We start from the raw sequence: 22,428 nt of genomic DNA on the forward strand, positions 1-22,428 counted from the left end.
CCAAATGTTTTCAGGAGGGGAATGGTGAAATAGCCACACTGCTGCAAGTCTACGGCAGGCCCAGAAGTCCTAAAAACAAAGAGGTAAACATAAATGCTGCACTCAGACGAAGGGCAGAACTCAGTAAATTCCCTCAACAAGTATATTCAAGCTTTCACAGGCATTGGCATAACCTTTGCCTGGATGGAGCTCATACTCAATTGGGAAGACGAAGATAACCCAGCTATCTGCACATTGTGGTAACTGCCAGGAAAGACGGAATAGGAGAAAAATAGGACAAAGTAGAGAGTAACAGGAAGGGGGAAGGAAAGGTTGACTCATCAGGTATTACTTCTCTGAAGAGATGTGTTAAGCTGAGACCTGAGGATAAGAACAAAACAGGGAAAAATTTCATGTACTTGTCTGTACATATATGTAGGGGGAAAAGTCCATAAAAAGATACCTTAAATGTCAACAGTAGAGCAGAGAGGGAAGCTTATAAAGGGCATCTATTTCTTTAATTAGTTCGAATCATGGCTCCAGCATAAACCATGTTACCTTGGAGAAATTTCTTACCTACCAAAGCCTTAGTTTTCTCACCTATAAAATGAGGATACCTGTATCTCATTAAGTTATTAAAATTAACTGAAAATTGGGGCGCCTGGGTGGCTCAGTCAGCTGAGTGTCTAACTTCAGCTCAGGTCATGATCTCGTGGTTGGTGGGTACAAGCCCCGCATTGGGCTCTGTGCTGCCAGCTCAGAGCCCGGACCCTGCTTCAAATTCTGTGTCTCCCTCTCTCTCTGCCCCTCCCCCACTCGCATTCTTTCTCTCTCAAAAGTAAACATTGAAAAAAAATTTTTAATGGGAAAAATGACCAGAGTTATTACAAAAAAAATATTAACTGAAAGTAAAACACTTAGAAAATACAGTAAGCAAACCGCGGGGGGGGGGGGGGGGGAGGGGGGCGGGGCGCGGTGGAGAAGAGAGAACATGTACGTACTAAGTTTTAAGAGATACATCAACCAAATGCAGTATGGAAAGTTTGAACACTGGATGGATATTTACAGATCTTAAAGAACTATGTTTTATTATACAACCATGGTATTAAGCTTATGTCTTTAAAAAGAGTTCTCATCTTTCAGAGAAGCAGACTGAAACATTTACAGATCAAATAACAACTAAAATTTGCTTCAAAGTAACTGAGGCGGGGTTAAGAGTATGGTGATGGAGTGGCCAGGAGCTAATGGTGTCAGAGCTGGGTTGTGGGTCCACAGAGCTTCAAGAGACAGTTCTATTTCTGTATGTTTGAAACCCTCCATAACAACAGTCTCTTAGAGAAAGAGTGAGCACTCAAATATATGTTACTATCATCTCTGGAGGGGAAAGGAAGACTGTTGCTTTTGTTTCCAGAGTCATCACCACTTGCTTTTTAAAAAAAATGTCCATTGAGAGTTCTCTATCAGAAATGAGAAAAATTGAGCTTCTGGATATAGAACAAATCATCCTTGACCTAAATGTGTCAACCTACATTTCATTAATTCATCCTTTAAATCCCTGTTGCCCGACTCCCAACTCTAACAGTGTAAGATTATCAAAGAAAACATGCCTCTCAGAGGTGAAGATACAAAAGAAAACAAACCCTGTCCCCCATCCGTGCGGGAAGTGGCCACAGTGACTGGACATCTTCCCACAGTCCTGTTTTCATAATTCCTGAGTGGAGAAGTACTCCCTCCTCATACATCATATGAAGCTGAGTACGAGTCTTCTGATACTATGAGATCCAACTGCCTCACAGTAAACTCCAGAGGATGCACAATCAATTCCACACTTTGCCCAACTATCTGCAGCGGAGCTCAACAGCGATCACATGACTCCATTCTAGCACAACACCTCCACCTTAGGCATTCCGCCCTTCAGCATCCTGCTAAATCACAAGTACTGACTAACGGGCGCCTTAAGCAGTAACATGTAAATAACATGTAAACACGGAATATGATGAAATAAAGTGAAACAACCCTGGGGTGGACCAATAAGGTATATTAACAAAAGCCCTTCTTCTAAACGGAGCACTGGATCTGTTACATACACACGAGTGGACACAGCCAGCAATAATTGAGCTACAAAGAGTCTTTGGCACACTACAGTCGATATAGACAGGCGGTTCTCCTGCTTTCTAGCCTAAAACAAAATTTCTTAGCTGAATAAAAGGATTAAATCAAAAAATTAAAAGCCACTTTCAAATCAATAGTTATCATCCTTAACATGGCACAAATGTAAATTGAACAGAATTCATACAACAGGCTAATTGTACAAATCCAATTCCCCTTCTGAACTCATTTTAATCTTTTTCACTTCTCTCTCACTACTTTCTCCCCAACAATTTGTTATGAAAATTTTCAAAATACAAAAATTTGAAAGAACTGTTTAATAAACACCCATAATTCCATCACCTAGCTTTTTACTAGTAGTGGTGTGTTAATCTCCTTTATCACATATGTATCCCTATCTATTCACCTATACATCCCTGTCTGGCCAAATGTCCATCCTATTTCTGATGCATTTCAAAGTTAAGTTGCAGACATCATTATACTTTGTGTATATCATTAAGTAACATGAAAATTTTGTTTCAAGTTTTGTTACATTTACAAACAGTGAAATGCACAAATCTTAAGCATAAAATTTAATGAATTTTGTCAAATGCATACACCTAATCCTAAATGTGTTAACTAAACCCTTATCAAATAGAATACCACTCAAGAAAGTTTCTGTGCTCCCACCCAATCCTGCACTTTTCCCAACTCTCAAAGTGCCATTCTAATTTTTCTCAGAGATTAGTTTTGCCTATTTTCCAATTTCATGTAAATTTAACCACAGAATGTGTACTCCTTTGCACAAAGCTTCCTTGACTCTGTGTATCCTGAGATTCATTCACGTGGCTGAGTGTTATCAGTTTTTATTGCTAAGTAGTATTCCACTATATGATTATATCACATTTTGTTTATCCATTCTTCTGTTAGCAAACACATGAACTGTTTCTAAGTTTGGGCCATTATGAATAAAGCTGCTACAAACATTCTTCTGGAAGTCTTTTCATAGATATATGCTTTCATTTTTCTTAAGTAAATACTAAGAGCAAAATATCTAGATCATCGTGAAAATTATGATTAACTTTTTTTTAACATTTTTAAATGTTTGTTTATTTTTGAGAGTGTGCATGCATGCATGTGAGTGGGGGAGGGGCAGAGAGAGAGGAAGACACAGAATCCGAAATATGCTCCAGGCTCTGAGTGGTCAGCCCAGAGCCTGATGCCAAGGCTTGAACCCACAGACTGTGAGATCATGACCTGGGCTGAGTCAGATGCTTAACTGACTGAGCCACCCAGGCACCCTAACAATTATAATTAACTTTTAAAAGAACCACAAAACCTTTCCGGAAGCAGCTATACTATCTTACAGTCCTATCGATAAGTATACAATTTCAAGTTGCTCCATAACCTTGTCAACACATGGTGTTAGTCTTTTAAATTTTAACCATTCTGATGGAGGTATAGTGGTATCTCACTGATCTAATTTAGATTTCCTTAACGATGAATGATGTTGATCACTTGTTTGAAGCTTTTCCCCACTTTACTCTCCAAACCCAAATTACTCAAGAATCTAATCTTATTTCAAATTTTGGTCATCATCAATTTATTAAAAACAACCCACTATGAGCTACACCTTGAGGATTAAGATGACCAGATATATCCCTAATCCTCATTCCACTCAATTGCTAAATCAGGGGAGCCTGGGTGGCTCAGTCGGATGAACGTCCAACTTTGGCTCAGGTCATGATCTCGCGGTCTGGGAGTTCGAGCCACGTGTCAGGCTCTGTGCTGACAGCTCACAGCCTGGAGCCTGCTTCGGATTCTGGGTCTCCCTCTCCCTCTGCCCCTCCCCCACTCATGCTCTGTCAAAAATAAATAAACATTAAAAAAAAATTTTTTTTAAATTGCTTAATCAACTTGCTAAGCAGTGAGGACAGGAAGAGTCACTGATGGAGAGAAAAGAGAAAGTAAAAAACCAAATCTGAAAGCTACACATGCCTTGCCAAGATTTCCTGTCATATTCTGAATAATCTGAAATTTCAATAATCTGAATAATCCAAGAAACTTCAAACCAGAGTATTCCAAATCTTGCCAATTTTTCAGTACAGGGCGGCTCAATATTTAGCCTGCCTAACACTGATTTAGGGATCTCATTAAAATGCAGGTTCTTATTAAAATATAAGTACAGGCCTGGTGTGATGCATTTCTAACAAGTTCCCTTGCCAGGCGAAGGGCTACATTTTTGGTAGCAAAGTTTTTGTGCACTTAAATACCTGCCAGAAGCCAAAGCACATCTTCTCTGGATAAAGGCTCCTTTATTCCAGGTTCAGGAAACCTCTACAAATAAACTACATGGTGAACACCACACAGAGTATACATAAGTAAACAAGGCACCATGAACAAGAACTTGCAAAAACAAACAACAGAAACAATCACATAGATTTCAGATATTAGAATTATCAGGCAAATCTTAAAATTCTATGTTTAAAGATAAAAGAGACAAAATTGAAAAAGCCAAAGGCGGGGCGGGGCGTGCCTGGGTGGCTCAGTGGGTTAAGCGTCCAAGTTCAGCTCAGCTCATGATCTCATGGTTCATGGGTTCCAACCCCACATCGGTATCTGTGCTGACAGCTCAGAGCCTGGAGCCTGCTTCGGATTCTATGTCTCTCTCTCTCTCTTTCTCTCTGCACCCCCCCTGCTCATGCTCTCTCTCTCAAAAATAAAATAAACATTAAAAAAGTTTTAATAAAAAAAAGCCAAAGGTATCAAGGGAACTATTAAAAGGACAAGTATGAAAGAAAACCAAAATGAACTTCTAATATGTGTATAAAAATAAAGCTCAATAGACAGATCTGGCAACAAGCATTAAGACCAAAATTACACAGAATTCAACACAGAAGCCAACAGATTAAAAATGAAGATATACTGAGGATAAAGTAAGACGTTCAAACATAACATTTACAATCGCAGAAGTACAAGAATGAAGGCATTGTAGAGGCATATCTAAACATTTAATGGCTTGGAATCTTCTAGCACTGGTGCTCTCACTGGTGTTCTCTACCAACGCTTAAACTCAAGAAACCCAAATGATCTTAAACGGGATACATAAAAAGACATTTACCTAGACATGTCAGAATGAAATGACAAAGTATCAAAGATAGAGAAAATCTATCTAAGGAAAGGAGAGAATTATTTTTTACAGACTCTCAGCTGACCTCTTGACAGCAATGATGGAAGCCAGAAGACAGTGGAATTATTTTCTTCACCACACTAAAGATATGTGCCAACTGAGAATTCTATACCATATGAAATCATCTTTTAAGAATTAAGCTTTTGTCAGATTAAAAACTGAGTTTTTCCACCAGCAATAAAATAACCCCAGATACAGTACTGCAAAAATAAACGTGACAGATAAATGTAAATGAACATACACTATCTAGTAAGGTTTTAAAAACTGATTAAAGGGGTGCCTGGGTGACTCAGTTGGCTGAGCGTCCAACTTTGGCTCAGGTCATGATCTCATGGCTGGTGAGTTCGAACGCCGTGTTGGGCTCCATGCTGACAGCTCAGAGCCCAGAGCCTGCTTCGGATTCTGTGTCTCCCTCTCTCTGCCCCTCTCCCACTCGCTGTCTCTCTCAAAAATAAATAGAAACATCAAAATAAACAAATAAAAACATTAAAGTATGGGGCACCTGGGTAGCGCAGTCAATTGAGCATCTGACTTCAGCTAGGTCACGATCTCACGGTTCATATGTTTGAGCCCCCACATGGGTTCTCTGCCGTCAGCGCAGAGCCCGAATCGGATCCTCTGTCCCCCACCCCTGCCCTGCCCCTCCCCAGCTTGTGCTCGCTCACTCAAAAATAAACATTAAAAAAAAAATCTTGCCTTAAATTTCTCAATGTTTCTGCGTATTACAGAAGAGATCTGAAGAGCTCCATGGCATTTTGCAAATTGAAATACGACATTAAATACAAGGGGTACGCATACTAGACAACCACGTTTCATCTGTTTCTCTCTATGCAATGTATTCCCACAGATTCCTACAGAAGCTGCCACATACTACATGATAAGCCCCTATATCCCACAACACCCACAAGTTAACTAGGGCTCAGGAGACTGTAAATGACCTATGCTGGACTACTCAAGAGTCCTTCCCCAAGATTCTCTGGGTACCTAGACTGTTAAGGGTAAAGCCTGGCATTATAATGGCTATGTTTAACACAGCCTCATTAGGAAGCAGTCTTGAGAGAAAGGGACAAAGCAGACACACACGGGGTAGAGACAACAGGTAAGACTATCTGAACTGTTGGTTTCAGTTTGTTGTTCCTGAGGCCCAGCTTCCTGATTCCATCCTTAAAAGATTTCATGAGACACAGATGGGTAGTTAGTCGATCTCAAGTAACCAACAGCTCCAGGTGACCCAGTGTTCAATTAATGCTTAGAGTTTTTTGTTTTTTGTTTTTTTTTTAAGTCCTACTTTACTTTTCAGGCCTCCAAATTGAGATGTTCTTTTAATCCCAACTCATTCATGGAGATTCAGTGTTTCCTCCAATAACAAAGACAAAACTACTAAGTTTTTGTATATTGTTGTTCTATATGAATACTTTGTATACGTCTAACACATGTCTTTCTTTAGTCCTAGCAATTCCAGAACTATAGCAAGATTACTCATATCTAACAGAAGAGATTAAAAGGAAATCCAACTATGCTCAAGTATCTAAAATTGAAACCAGATTAGAACTCCAGTCTCCTCTCAGACGAATTTACTTATACAATGCCTTTTTTAAAAGTATATGCATCGGGGTACCTGGGTGGCTCAGTCGGTTGAGCATCCGACTTCGGCTCAGATCATGATCTCGCGGTTTGTGAGTTCGAGCCCCCATCGGGCTCTGTGCTGACAGCTCGGAGCCTGCAGCCTGCTTCAGATTCTGTCTCTCCTCCTCTCTCTGCCCCTCCCCTAGTCTGTCTCTCAATAATAAATAAATGTTAAAAAAAAAAAAAAATTATTTTTTAAATTAAAAAAAAGTATGCATCAAACCTAGTTTGTGACTTTCCATTTGTAATACACTACATATAACCCTTAGTGAAAAAAATTCAAAATTAAGTGGTAACACATACAGTAACACTAAAATAACATACCACTCTAAAAACCGTACTAAATAGCATTGCTGAATATGCTAAAATCAGTATCAAGGAATCAAAATTCAGTATCTTCTTTCCCCATCCTTTATTAAAATTTAAGGGAGAAAAATATTAAGATGAAATACAACTAATACAAGTACCCACTTGCAGTAGGAGTAAAAGAAAAAGAGAACCAAACGAAACGAGAACCAAACTCTATGCGTAGTCATTTCTCACACAAACACACAAAAAAAACAAGGAAAAACAAAAAAAGCAAAACTAGGAAGAAAGGTAGAAAGAGAAGGTAATACCAAAACATAAAACAGGACAATTAAGTTTCTCCCGGAAAAAAAGAATCACAAAACCAGTAAGAATAAACCAAGTGACTAAAGGGTTAAGGAAGATTTCATTTTGTGCTGAGACAGCAGCTAGCCCTGGCCCTTTTTTAAAGTAAGGTGAGGGAGGGGCACCTGGTGGCTTGGTCGGTTAAGTGTCCAACTTCGGCTCAGGTCACGATCTTGCGGTTTGTGAATTCGAGTCCCAGGTTGGGCTCTGTGCTGACAGCGCAGAGCCTGGAGCCTGCTTCGGATTCTGTTCTCCCTCTCTCTCTGCCCCTCCCCTGCTGTGTTGTCTCTTTCTCTACCTCAAAAACGAGTAAACATTCAAAAAATAATAATAAATAAATAAATAAAAACAGAGAAGATGAGCAGATAGTGATGATGCTATTAGAATCTTGGGTAACATGCATGTAAGACCTAAAGGAAGTCTGGGAAGCTCAGACCAATGAAAAACCAAACTGTAAAGTACCTAGAATGAAAACTAGTAGACTACTACTGGAAGAACTATTACGAAAGAACAACCCAAGCCTTCCTTAGGGGAGGCAATACACCTCCCAGGGCTGCAAGCAGGAAAACTCTTATGGATAAGAAGGTATTTGCGGGGCAGCCGGGGGGTTCGCTCAGTCGTTAGGTGTCTGCCTCTCAGTTTCACCTCAGGTCATGGTCTCACAACTCACGAGCGTGTGCCCTACAGAGCCCGGGCAGTACGACACCTGCTTGGGATTCTCTCTCTCCCCGCTCTCTACCCCTACCCCGCTTGCGCTCTCTCTCAAAATAAATAAACTTAAAAAAAAATAATAATAATAAAAAAAAAATAAAAACCCAAGTATTTGTCCAGAAGAGAGAGGGACTGGAAGGCAAGGAGGGCATTTCAGACAGAGAAACAGCTTCAGAAGGACTTAGGAACATAGATGAATGAACGAATGAATGAATGAATGAATGAACGAACGAATGAACAGAAAATAGCCGGCTAGGGTCTAAGAGGAGAGTCTGAAAACACCTTAACAACAGAAATGACAAAAGACACTCCAAAGACAGAAATCATACCTAAACACTTCCAACTAAACCGCATTCCAGATACAGTAATGTAGAGTGTTAATAGGTGTGTTTTAAAACAAAACATTCTGTATAAAATTCTAAATAAGAAAAGGGATATTAGTCTGTAGAAGCCAATCAAAAATTCAATTTTTACCGGTTAGTTGGACTTCTACCTTGGAAAAGCAGAAAGAACTCCTAAGTTGCTCCCTACCATGGAGAACTAGCCCTCCGAATTTGGTTCTGAAGTACATGTGGCATCTTCCAAGAACAGTTTCCTATCCTGCCTTGTTCAGGTGACACTGTTACAGCCAACAAAGAAGCAGAGTTTCTAGTTAATAGGATGTTTAACTTCAACTAATAATAACTTCAAATAGAAAAATTATCATAAGGGATGAACTCTCCTTGGAGGACAAATCCAAGTAACAGGGGGTTCCCATGTGTAGTCCCACATTACACAATGGGCAAGACTGGTCTTACCTGGTATGATTTTAAGTAACAGAAAGCACATTATCTCCAAATTGTCAATTCTAAAACTTAAACTAAAATGTACAGAATCCAGTGAGTACAGGGTCTATTTTGGAGCGATGAAAGTGTTCTGAAAGTAGACAGTGGTGATGGTTGCACAACTCTGAATATATTAAAAATGCTGTAGAATTTAAATGGGTGAATTGTATGGCATATGAATTACATTATCTGGATAAAGCAGTTTTAAAAATTCTGTTCTGCTTTGAAAGTGGTTCCTGCCTTCCGAAGTATTGCATAAAAAGGAAAACTCCAAAGCTGTTGCTTTGGGATCTTCATATATGTCAACAAACAAAATGTAACATGCTAGACTCTTCCCAATAGGTATTGAAAGGTACTGCAAACCAAATGACATTTAAAGACAAATAATCATCGTTTGTTAAGAATGAAAATACTCCTATATATAATGGAATCTATTTTTTAACGCATTTACTAAATCTGACTGATAATCCAATTTCTTCACTACTTATACATCTTTCTATTCTCTAATAAATGATGCCTTCTTCCTTCATAGTCCTTACACTGCTTAGGAAGTCAATAGCTTTTTCCTGTTTCCCAACATTGCTATTAAATATAAAAATAAAATGAAAACCAGAGGTACCTACATAGGAACTAACAACTATATTTCATAGTATCTCACACTTGATCAATTTAAGCATTATTAACGTTTTCTAAAGCAAACAAAACAATTAAACCCAACTTATCTGTTCCAAATGAAGTTCTTCTAGGACTCACAAGTCCAGTGATCCAAAAGAAGTACTAGTTTACCTTGTAACAAAACTTTAACAAACCCTAAAGACTGAGAGGCAGATATTCAAGACAAATACGCAGACTCATAAAAATGCATTCAATCAACAGAATTTTGTGGCCCAACTGTGCAAAAGGCATTAATGTGTCTTTTAAGTCAGAAATATTACTTTAAAGGGGGACCTGGGTGGCTCAGCTGGTTAAGCAGTCCGACTCTTGACTTCAGCTCAGGTCATGATCTCAGAGTTTGTGGGATCAAGCCCCACATTGGGCTCTGTGCTAACAACATAGAGCCTGCTTGGGATTCTCTCTCTCCCTCTTTCTCTGCCTTTCTTACATGCGTGCGCTCTAACAAACTTAAATAAAAAATAAATTTTAAAAAATAAAATAGATAAAAAGGGAAAGAAAGGGGTGCCTGGGTGGCTCAGTTGTTGCAACTCTTGACCTCAGGGTTGTGAGTTCAAGCTCTGAGTTGGGCTTGGCGCTGGGCATGAAGCCTACTTAAAAAAATAATATAAAATAATAATATAAAAATTAAAAAAAGGGAAAAATAAGTAAAAGGAAAGGAAGATTGCCCTGAAGTTTAAAAAAAAAAAAAAACTGTAAAGATGGCAAGCATACTATTAACTCCAGGGAGGTTTAGATTAATGTCCTTAGACTACAGTTCTTTATTGAATAATTTTCTTTTTATTCCTCTTATACAAATTAAGAAAAACTATCTCTGTTCCTGGCTTACAAACTATTTGAAATACACCCACAGATCTGAAAGTGCAAGGCAGGGAACCAGATGAGCGCAAGTCATTTTACACCCCTGTCCACCAGGAGAATCATCTCATGTGTGTGAAGCATTTTGTAGCAGGGCCTTTACCTACATTTCTCACATTCGAGCCTTTACATCAGTCACACCTGTTTCTTTGAGAGAAGGGGAAAAGGGAGGAGGAGGGGGACACCAAGGCCCACACTCACTGTACGGTATAGGGGAGTCCACAGGTTTCACTCAGCTGCTCAATTCTTGATTACCCTGCTTCCTAGTTCCTAGGCCTTAGGCACTAGGAGAAAGGGAAAAATAGTCTCTCCCTTAGGAAACTTACATTCCACTGGGGAGGCAGAAACAGTAACACTGGATAGCGCAGGAAGAAAATTAAAACAATTGGAAAGAATAAAGGAGGGGGGACTACAGGCAGGAGAAGGCAGAAGATAACATTCCCTACCCTAATTGCACGTACCCCACTCTTTTCCCTGCTAAAAGAATCCTGCCTTATAGGGGGGTACAAATCCATTCACCTCTGAGGAAGTAGGCTACTCCCCTGGCCCTAGAGGATGAGTCATGATTGGGCCAAAGCCAGTATTTTTTCTCAAACTGCATGATTAGAGCCTTGAAATCAATTAAGACCAGGGGTTCATAATCAGGAGTTCATGAACTTGGATTAAAGAATATAATTTCACTAACCTCTAACTGAAATTTGACATTTCCCTCCATCATGAATAGGCAACAAACCACAGCATTATTGGCAGTACCTTTGGCCTTGCACCAAGAGAAATCACAGATATTATCCTATCACATTACAATTGTTGCACATACCTCAAGATATCATTTACACTCATCACTACTCTGAACAGCTGCTAGATCATGTTATTGAAAGTGAAAATAAAGAAACATATTACTGCATTACAACATACTAGTTTAGCAGTTTAAGAGATAGATTCAACATTTTGATATATTGGAGTTTTTGTCTTATGCAATTATTTCAGGATTTAAAAATACTTTTTTGAGGAGTGTACTGCTTAAGACTGCTACAGGGGTCCACACCACAAAAAAAGGTTAAGAATTCTCAGACTTAAAAGATCATAATCAGAGGTTTTAAATGAAATAGAAAATAGAAAATAGCGTGCCTAATGCTTAAGTACTGTTTGTGAAATTTCAGTTGCATACACATATCTACACATACACTGGAAATGCAAAGTAGGGCATTTCTTATCATGGATTGCAGATCCAAAGAATTCAAAAATCAGTGGTTTAAACCTATCTTCATACAACAATACCATTACTCATATTTGTTTTTAACAGAGGTATACCCTAGCTCTTCCCCAATAAGAGGTATGGTAACATATGCTGGGCTTCCTCTAGGAATACTTTTGCTTTCTGGATTTTAAATAAAAGGCCCCAGGAGGTAGCCAGCTGGATCATAGAACGTGCGGCTCTTGATCTTGGGGTTATGAGTTCAAGTCCCACACTGGGCATCGAGCTTCCTTTAAAAAAAAAAAAAAAAAAAGGGGGGGGGGCACCTGGGTGGCTCAGTCAGTTGAGTGTCTGACTTTGGCTCAGGTCATGATCTCGCAGTCCGTGAGTTCAAGCCCTGCGTCGGGCTCTGTGCTGACAGCTCGGAGCCTGGAGTCTGCTTCTGATTCTGTGTCTCCCTCTCTCTCTGACCCTCCCCCATTCATGCTCTGTCTCTCCCTGTCTCAAAAATAAACAAACATTAAAAAATAAATAAATAAATAAATAAATAAATAAAAAGGCCCACATCTCCTTCCTGCCTCAAATGTGATGAACATAATGACTTCAAGCCATCACGCAGCTATGCAGTGTCCATGAGAACCACTTGTTAACAGTGGCAGAGCAGAAACAGAGTTTGATCCTTGCTGGAACCACTGCATACCTGAACCACGTCATAGGAGGAAAAATAAACCTCAAACTGTTTAAGGTCCAGTCAAGTTTTCTATTACCTGCAGGTGAAACTTCCTATCAAAGGGATTATTATGTATTATGGATAGGGTGGCCAAGTAAGGCCTCTTCGAGGGGTAACTTCTGAGCCAAGACCTCAGACATGAGGAGACAGATGCAGAAGATCTAGAAGAGCATTCCAGGCAGCACAAAGGGCCACTAAAAGGTGAAAGAAGAGCTAAGGTCAGAGAGGTTGGCGAGAGGGAGAACAGAAAGGAGTCCCATGGAGCATTCTAACTCTCCCACCAAACGCTACCACGTGCACACACCTCTCTCTCTCTCTCTCACACACACACACACCTGTCTCATACACACACATGCACACCTCTCACACACAAGAATGTTTTCCAAGTTAATACAAATGGATAAATACCCCTCATTCTAAAACTTAGTACAAAGCGGTTCCTTAAAGTATTAACAACAGTTTTTTAAAAATCTGCCAAAACAATTAGACAAGTAAATATAAAGTAAACAATAAAGAATAACAAAACAGAGAAATGTTCATCATATAACAACAGCATGGGGAAAAACATAACATGGACCCCTTTTTATTAAAAGCTAGAAAAAAAACACAAAAATGTTTACACTGGTGTGTCAGGTAGAAACATTATGGACGGGTTCTTAATTTTCTCTTTATATTTTTCTTTATTCAAATTTATTAACTGTACTTTATTATCAGAAATAAATGCCTCACATAATCCATCCAGGATCCTGGAACAGAAAGACACTAGATAAAAACTAAGGAAATCCAAATAAAGTGTGGGTGGTAATAATCTACCAATACTGGTTCATTAATTGAGTCAAAAATACACTCATGCTAAGATCTTAAGAAAAGGGAAACAGGGTGAGGAGTATAAGGTAACTATCTCTCCAACTTTTTTATAAATCTAAGACTACTCTTTAAAAAGAGGTGTTTTGGGCGCGCCTGGGCGGCTCAGTGGGTTAAGTGTCCAACTTCAGGTCAAGTCACGATCTCAGGGTTGGTGGGTTCAAGCCCCACGTCGGGCTCTGTGCCGACAGCTCAGAGCTTGGAGCCTGCTTCAAATTCTGTGTCTCCCTCTCTCTCTGCCCCTCCCCTGCCCGTGCTGTCTCTCTCAAAAATAAAATAAACATTAAAAAAAATGTTTTAATAAATCCAAGAAGAGGTGTTTTGTGGTTTTTTGGGTTTTTTAATGTTTAAGTCCTCTCACCTAAGACTCTTCAAGCACGCAGGCACAGACAGAAGGAATCATTAATAAGGAATAGCAGGCAAAAGCAGAGAAGGCATTTAGGAAAAAAAAAAAAAGATTATATGTTGAAAGTTAAGGGCAAAAGATTTTGTACAATAGGTCTTCAGGGCACACAATAGGCCCTTACTTGTTGCAGAATAAGGCTCTCACTTATCGTACCCTTTACAGAAACCAGTTTAAAGTATCTTTTTTAAAAGGTCTTATTGATCCCCTCCACTAAAAAGTGCTGAGAATACATCTTTAAAATGAGCTACCAGAATTATCACCTTCTTAAAGCCACGCAACGCAAGCCTTCACTCAGAACTTACTTGCTTAATGCACAATTCTAGGAAGTGATTTTGCAACTCAACACATATTAAAAGCCAGGGGAAGTAGGGGGAACACACAGAGTACTGCAACATATACAAGACCACCAGCCAGCAAGGGAGGGGCAAGGCGCACTCACTGTACAAAGCAAGTAATTCCTTAAAAAGCAGGCTATTTAGGAGGGTCCGACTGCCAATAGTAATGTTCAGTAATGATAGCCTAGAGTCAGGAACAAAACCCATTCGCAACATTCTGAAAAGTCAACAAGTGTATTAATGACTGGTAAAGAGCCACACGAAAAAAAAAAGTGTTCACTGCACTGACCTTTTTTCCGATTTTACATGTATTTCCTTAAAAAAAAAAAAAGGCTTTTTATTGATTAAAAAACTTTTAAAAGAGAAAAGACTTCTCTTCTAACGATATAAAAATTTGACCTTGGAACTGGATAAAGGGAATATGGGATATTCTTTACACTACTTTTACAACATTTTTAGGAGTCTGAAGTTATATCAAAAAGCCATCAAAACAAAAAACCTTAAGCCATATCACACATCTAACACTGACCTTACTGAAACTATTAGTAGTCAAAGAGACTATAATTAGCAACGATAAAATCTTTGAACCTGGATCAGATGTACATACGGTCCCCAAAAAACTTTTCCAAACACTTCATGTTAGTCCAGGTCAGGATACTTTTCCTTTCAATCTTTAAAGTGTCATTTTAATTGTCCATTAAATTTACTAACACCTAAATTATAACATCTGAAAAACAATAAATTCACACCCTGTTGACTGTAATTTTAGACATTTACAGCAACTGTGACAATAAGCCATCATTTAAAAGAACTATTATATGGTTCTGTTATATAGAATAAAAGCTACTATTAAACTCCTTCTAGGAGCCAATACCTAATCAAAAAAAATTGTAACCATAGCAACTACCATCTGATCACATCACTGTGAACAAGGTACTGTGCTAAGCACTTCACTCTCTCGTTACAAACTCAAAAGAATCCTGTAAAGTAAGATTTTTCTATAATTTGCACCTTAATAACTTGTCCGATTTGAGTTCAAACAACCGGGAAACCGGGACCAAATTCATCTTGCTGTTGAGTCCACCGAACCTATCAAATTATCTCCTTCAACCTTAAGACTCTACCACTTACGTAATTCCAAGATGATGTCAGAGAAACCCATCTTCTCAAACCTCTTTTTAGACAATCAACAAAGGAAAATAGAAATGCTTCCTCTCAAAAAGAATGATTATTAACAAATAAGAACACATCGAGCACTTATCCTACAGTAGCCACTATTCTACAGATAAATTACACATTACACATTACACATTAATTACACACTAAATTACACATTAATTTAATCCTCACAACAAGCCTACGATAGGTATTACTATTATTCCCATTTTCCAAATGGAAAAACTAAAGCCGAAATAAAGTCACTGACCCAAGGTCACAAAGTTAATGGTATCAGAGCCAGGGTTTAAATGAAATCCCAGTCTTTGTTCTTAGCCATTTACACCAAATTCCTTCATCGCTTAGACATTATCACACGATCTTTAGAACACATAGATGCCATTTCAAATTCCTGTGAACAAAGTAAAGGTAGCAAGTAATACTGTGGAACGGGGGCTGGCAAACTGGCACACAGGCCAAATCAGGACCGCTGCTTCACCCTGTAGATCACTTTCATTAAAACAAAGTCAGTGGCTGCTTCTGCCCCACAACAGCAGGGTAACTGCAACAGAGACTACATGACCCACACAGCCCAAGATATTTGCTGTCCTGCACCTCGTAAAAAAAAGTTTACTGACCCTGGTTCTGGAAGACAGGGTATAAGCCTTCCTCTAAACTTTCCAAATTAATATACATTTTTTTCTTCATCAATATAACAACAGCAGCTATCCCATTTATCAAGTATATACTACCTATGCAAGATTCTAATACCAACCCATTTTATTCAAAAGAAAGCGAAGTCTCAGAGAGTTTAAATGACTTACCCAAGATCACATAGCTAGAACAGGGAGGATCTTAAATACAGAGTTTCTGGCTTCAAGGCCCATATTTTCTATATGGCACCGCCTTCAAAATATGTAAATGTGTATAGCCATAAAAAAGCAAAATTGTCCGAGGAAACTGACTGAAGTTTCATGATAAAAATGCCAACTTTAAAAAGAGAAATGTTCACGTAAATGTATGCACTGATTAATTGACTCATACTTCCATCTCATTTTCCATTATACTATATTTATATAATCCCTGTTATCCCAGTTGGGGTTATGAATAACTCAAAGCGTAGGGATACTCAAAGCATAGGATACTCAAAGCATAGGAAGAATATGGTACATTCTCCCTATGTAATGTTATGGGGCAAAAAAACGATTAAAACAAACACAGAATCTAGAATGTATTTACTCAGTACAATTAACTCTCCTTGGCCACCAAAAATGACATCCTCTTCTGACACAGACACTCACCCACCTTCATTACACTTCTGGTCTAGAATGTCCAACTCTCTTCTATTTACCCACTTACCTATCCATCCCCACCCCACCCACCTCTTCATTTCCCATCCCAGCCCCCTGGATACTGACCTACACACCACTGAGCTAAGGGAAGAATGCAACAGAGGTTGGTTGCTATGATTCATAAAGCCTTTTTCTTTATTTTTATCCCATTAATCTCCCACACCATGACTGCTAAGGCTACATTATACATATCTATAGTGAAAGCCACATCAGAAATACAACATGGAATTGATTTTAGAGTTAAATGTGGTCATCTTACATATCTTCAGAATCCCAAATCTTGATCTAGGACTTTAAGTCAGTAGTATTCAAAAATATTTATTAATACATACCCTTTGATTATTTATACACATTAATTCTATGCCCACTGCTAACTTCAGACTACCTTAACTGAGAGCAAAGATGTCTTTACATTAGTATTTTTCTAGGTGTGAGTACAGCAGCTGCTGAAACCAACATAATTTTTTCTACTGGACCAGGATTCTAATACTGGACCATAAAACAACATAATTGCAGAATTTTTTTTAGAACTATTGTTTTGCTAAGTCTCTATGTGTTCCTTAAAAGAACTACAGATTAGGACGTTCCTAACTATAAAACTCTTAATATGGAAACTTCCCAAATCCTTTACTCTCACATCAAAAATTTAAATCAACTCAGCAGGCATCCTGAAAAAAGTTCTAGGGATCTCTAAATATAGTAAACTCTGAAAAGTTAATTGTGCATTATGAATCATCTTATTTTTCTTTTTCAGTCACACAAAAAAACTAACACACGCTGAATAGAAGTAAATGCAGAAGCAGGAGGCCCATCCACCAGACAAGAAATGCTGCTATTGCAGCCAACATTAAATTGACCAATTCCTTAACTGATTCAAGAAGCATAAATTGGGTATCATTTAAAACTAGTGCCACCACAAAGATCCCAAATGATAGTGTCTTATCTCTCCCGAAATTCCTTTCAGAAAACTTAGTGTGTGTAATGAGAAGATACCTGGAGAAAACATGGCCTGACCTAATATACAGGCAGCTGAAAAGTAATACTAGATGGTTCAAAGAGGCAGAAGCAGATTATCTTACACGGCCACACCAAAGGCTGAAATTCCCCAAGTCTTACCTCATAGCAGCAACTGGAAGGGCAAACTTAAAGACGGGGTGAAGAGTAAAGTAGAAGAAAGAATGAACTCTGCAACTGACAGTTTAGTTTTCTGAGAAAAGTATGCTGACGTCAAAATATGTAAATCAACACTAAAGTTCCTAAAGACGTTTGAGAAATAATTAGGAACAAGTCTGATCACAAAGGTAAGAACTACGGACTCTTCTCAAAAATCAGCCTAATTGTTGCCATCTACTGGGAGGAAGGCAGAAATGCTTGCGGGTCAGGGACGGAGGGGGAGATGTCAAGTCCCTAACTCCCTTTTGAGACGAGGCTGCTTTCCCCAAGTGGGCAGAAGAAATGGAAATATAGGTTTACTAAAAGAAAAATTAGACAGCTGCATGAATACCTTACATTAAAAAACACCCATGTCTCTTGTAGCAGTAAAATACACAGCCTTCACAAATGTCTCTATTCTACAGTCCACAAAATCCCACAAATTTTGCACTCTATAACTTGAACAGGTATTTAATTCATGAATTTGCACTAACTGCTAGCATCTCTGCTATTTCCCCATAAAAATAAAATGAATGCAAACTGCAGTCAGCAAAGTCTACGAGAATATTCTAGAAAGAAAAGCTGCTGGAAGAAAGCTAAATGTTACTGCTACCAGACCCCTGAATGAAAGAATTATTCTCTGCATCTTCAGTTTCCCTCCAGTCACCATCTAACTTCATTTCCCAATTTTGAAATCCTATCTTGCCTACTCTTGAAAAAGGTATAACAGTCTACTAATACATCAACTGGAGTGCTATGCAAATATTTTACCAAGATATTTAGCTTGATGAAACAGGGAATATTAATTTGCACTTTTTAAAAGTATGTAAATACTTAAGCCACAACGTGCTTTTTTAAAAACATCATTTTTTCTCTTACTGCATTAGATGTTTAGCAGAAGTTTCTTTCACACCTGACATTACTGAGTAACTCACAAAAAGTCATGTTATTAATTCTGGACCAGTACTCTGAATTTAAAAAGAAAAAAATCTCTGAATAAACAATAGACGAATGTGTTAAGACAAAATGATTGCCAGCTTCCACTAAAGATTCCATGACTGGACAGGAGCAACAGGAGTCCTTTAGACATCGCCTGCTTATTTACTGGAAGTATTCTAACTACTAAGTAGGGACACTAAACAACAAGTTTTACCTCCACGGCTTCTATCACCCCAAAACTTACCACAAACACGCCTATAACATACAGTCCTAGAAAGGGAAGCAATTTCATTGAAAGACAAATAAAATCTAAAAGCACTTTTTCTTTGCAGTTCACCTACAAAGTAAATATGCCCGTACACTTTTTTCATGTTGTCACAGCCTATTCAGGGATTAACAATAAAGTCAACATGTTTATTTGTTAAAGCTAATTTCTTGATCTCCCATTTAAGAACCTCAATCAACACAGCCTGAATTTTCTGTTAGCTCATAAATATGGATCCTCTACTGCAAAGGGCCAGTTTAGCTTCCCATCAGCCCCTCGCCTCAATTACACCTTTGCAAGTTACCCATTCTTCTCTACCTACCCAAACGATCAAGGCCAGTTCAAGTAGCAAGTCTTCCTCAGTAACTGCAACCTAGGACTGAATCGCTCTCTAAACCTCCGAGGGCCCACTGTATAAAAAACTCAACTTTGTACTTAGTAACAAATATGCACAATGTTAAATGTTGTGTTCTACTATCATAGTTTGAACTCGTTTACAGTAAAGGACATTCCAACGTAAGAGATCTTTTATAAATCTCCTATTTGTCTTCCGCACTCTTCACGAAGGCAAACCTGGTATGGAACCAGAAATGCACGTGGATTAGTTGCTGAGGAAATATCTGCACAATGAAAGTACTTCCAACAATTTATTCGGTAAAGCCAAATTCTGTGCCCTAATTCTTCTGTTTCTTAATTTAGATTCTCATATCAGGTTTCCTAAACGTAGAAAACCTGCATTTAGAATATCTACGGGATACTTCTCGATGCTAAACGCTATACTATATATAGTTACCAAGTTTGAGAAGTGTTTTTCAACTAAATGAAACAAAAACTCAGGACAGGAACCTTCAGTATTCCTCCCAGCAAAGACCTGGCACACAGTAGCACTTGATAAATACATATCGATAAATATGCTTTTATCTACTGGTAAACAGAATTCTCAAATGCTAAACCTAACATCACAAAGTCAGTAAAATGGTCTAGTGTCTTATCAGTCCCTTAAGTGCATATTTTCATGAACCTAATTCTGAAAAATTTATATTCTAGCATCCTACACTCAGCTACCAAACCCCGAGAAACGAAAATAAGCAAGCAGACAGAAACCATGGCAAATGGTGCTAATAATACTTCATAATATAGTTTCTCAATGTGTCACCGAAACAAACTCTATCCCTGCCCATATACCATGCAGGTTAGGAGCCTTGTGCCAGCCACTGTGGGCATGGAAAAATTAAACCTTTAGCACAAGAAGCCAAAAATTTACTTAAGAAGAAGTAAGCAACTAATTATTTAAGGCAGACGGTGAAAGCAATAACTAGTAAAACGTTATGGAAGAAAGAAGTGAAGAGTAAAACTCTTACAGTAGCTACCCAAAGAAAAAGTTAAATGTGTAAATGTCACCACAAGAGATACAAGATGAGAGAAGGGTATCAGTCCAGGTGGACTCAACAGTCAAAGTCCAGGCAAAAATGCTGAGGTTCCTGGAGTGTGTTCAGAAGGAATGAACAGCTCAATCTGCCCACATCCAGCCCAGGGCGCAACACAGACAAGATTATAAAATACTGGGGCCGTAGCAGAAGTTACAGCATGTTCATATATTTACTACTTACAAGGAAACTACAAACACTTGGTTTTCAGGAAGATTAACAAAAGGGGGAGGGGGAGCTCCACATGATCTCCACAAACCTGCTCTTTAAGGACACAAAACAGCTTAAATTACAACTCAACAGTGAATTTCAGAAGGGCTACCTGAAAAAATTCATTTTGGGTTTTCCAGGGCATCACATATGTTTACCAGGATAAGGACTTCAAATTGAGTTAATTTGACCTTAAGAAGTTATAGCACAAGGTACATCTATTTATTCAGAATGCTGCCCACGGGTGGAATGAGTAGGAGTTTTGAAGTCAGGGTAGAACTCATTGGTTACCACAGCCAACAAGTTGATTAAAATACACATTGAAATGCTTTAACTTCAAGTCTTGAAGGCTTGCTGATAGACACTTCAGCTTATAAATAGCCTTCAAAGTATGTATTGGGTAGTAACCCAAATTTATAGAAGTACATCCTTTCTAAAAACAAAACAAAAATAAACTCAAATGAGGTATAAAACTCAGCTTTGTACTTAATACACACATTATGTCAAAATCTATTTAGGGCCTCAATCTAGCATTTAAATGATCAACTATTATATGTAAACAAGGGCCAATCACAGAATATAAATGGCTTGTCCTAATTTTTTTCATATGTGACTTAAAATAACTTGCAGTCTCTAAAATACATATCAACAGATTAAAAAGAAAACTTCTATAATCATTTTTAGGATTAACTATGATTCAAAATGTTTGTCAGAACAAGACAGACATTAAACCCTTACAAAGTATTTTCACTTACAGTAGTATTTTATTCTCACAAGACTTACTCCTCCAAGAAGCATTCAAAGATTCCTTATTATAGGCCAGACACTGTGCTAGATACTAGGGATTAAAAAGGGGGAAGACTGGCTTTAAGGAATTCATAATCGACTAAGGAATATGATATACTCAAAGACTCTCAAGTCTACATATGTAACAGAAGTATGCTCTAGGTAGAAGGGTGTTAACAAATGAGGCAATGGTCAGTGCTGCAATGAACCAGTGGAGGAAGAGCCCTGTGTTCCAATCTAACTTTGGAGCCTAATCTCCTAAATAGTGTCTAGCATACAAATGACAATTAAATCTAGGTGGCAATTAGCCACGCTCAGATTAGGTACTTGAAACTCACAAAGGTTAAATTATTTGTCCAAGGTCACAAAGACCGAGGAAAAGGCAGTCAAGATTGCAGCCCAAGTCTACACTCAAATCAGATGTTCACTTGAATAGTGCTGTTCACTAATGAGAGGACAGGGTAGCAGGCAGTTTTTTTCACTCTAGTCCACTAACATGATGTTGGAATTCAAACAGAGCTGCAGAACTATTTACCAATAGCTTCTGCACACTCAGACAAAATAGGTAGGTCTGAATAATGGACAAGTTCCTTTTTCTTCTGGCCAATCCAGTTTAATGAAACTGTAAGAATCCCAGCCCAAAGCTGAAAGGCCTCAGAGAAGAACTACAAAGCAGACTTATTTCAGCCTAGGAAACAACTTCTTTTGCCAATAACCTAAAATCAAGTTAGGATATTGGGTTTAATTAAAGAACTGCATTTTTGAAAATCCAGGACACTGGCCAAGTTAAATTTTACTTAAAAAATCAAGAGACTGGTTCAGCAGAAGTATACTTACCTATTTACTGTTAAGTAGCAGCAAGCACCCACTATGTGTCAGAGTAACCCAGCAAACCAGGCAGAGATTATAAAGAACAACTGCTAGGAGTTTGTGCCTTCAAGAAATCTGTGACACAGCTGTTTGAACTATACAGAGGCAACGAAAGAAAATACACAAATGTAAAGCTCATGTCA

The 22,428-nt window shown here is 38.4% G+C and overlaps 1 protein-coding gene across 43 annotated transcripts in view; it reads right to left on the reverse strand.

The window, feature by feature from the left end:
- Positions 1–22,428, reverse strand: part of TRIP12 (thyroid hormone receptor interactor 12) — a 139,894-nt gene that overhangs the window by 112,151 nt on the left and 5,315 nt on the right. For 4 of the 43 annotated variants that reach the window (XM_045481593.1, XM_045481599.1, XM_045481587.1 and 1 more), the window contains one exon: positions 22,253–22,380. The exons of the other annotated variants lie outside the window; for them this stretch is intronic. The gene's annotated coding sequence lies outside the window, so the exon portion shown is untranslated. The remainder of the gene's footprint in view (positions 1–22,252; positions 22,381–22,428) is intronic. 43 annotated transcript variants of the gene reach the window in all.

The sequence above is a fragment of the Leopardus geoffroyi genome, chromosome C1 (assembly GCF_018350155.1).
Source record: "Leopardus geoffroyi isolate Oge1 chromosome C1, O.geoffroyi_Oge1_pat1.0, whole genome shotgun sequence".
NCBI lineage: Eukaryota > Metazoa > Chordata > Mammalia > Carnivora > Felidae > Leopardus > Leopardus geoffroyi.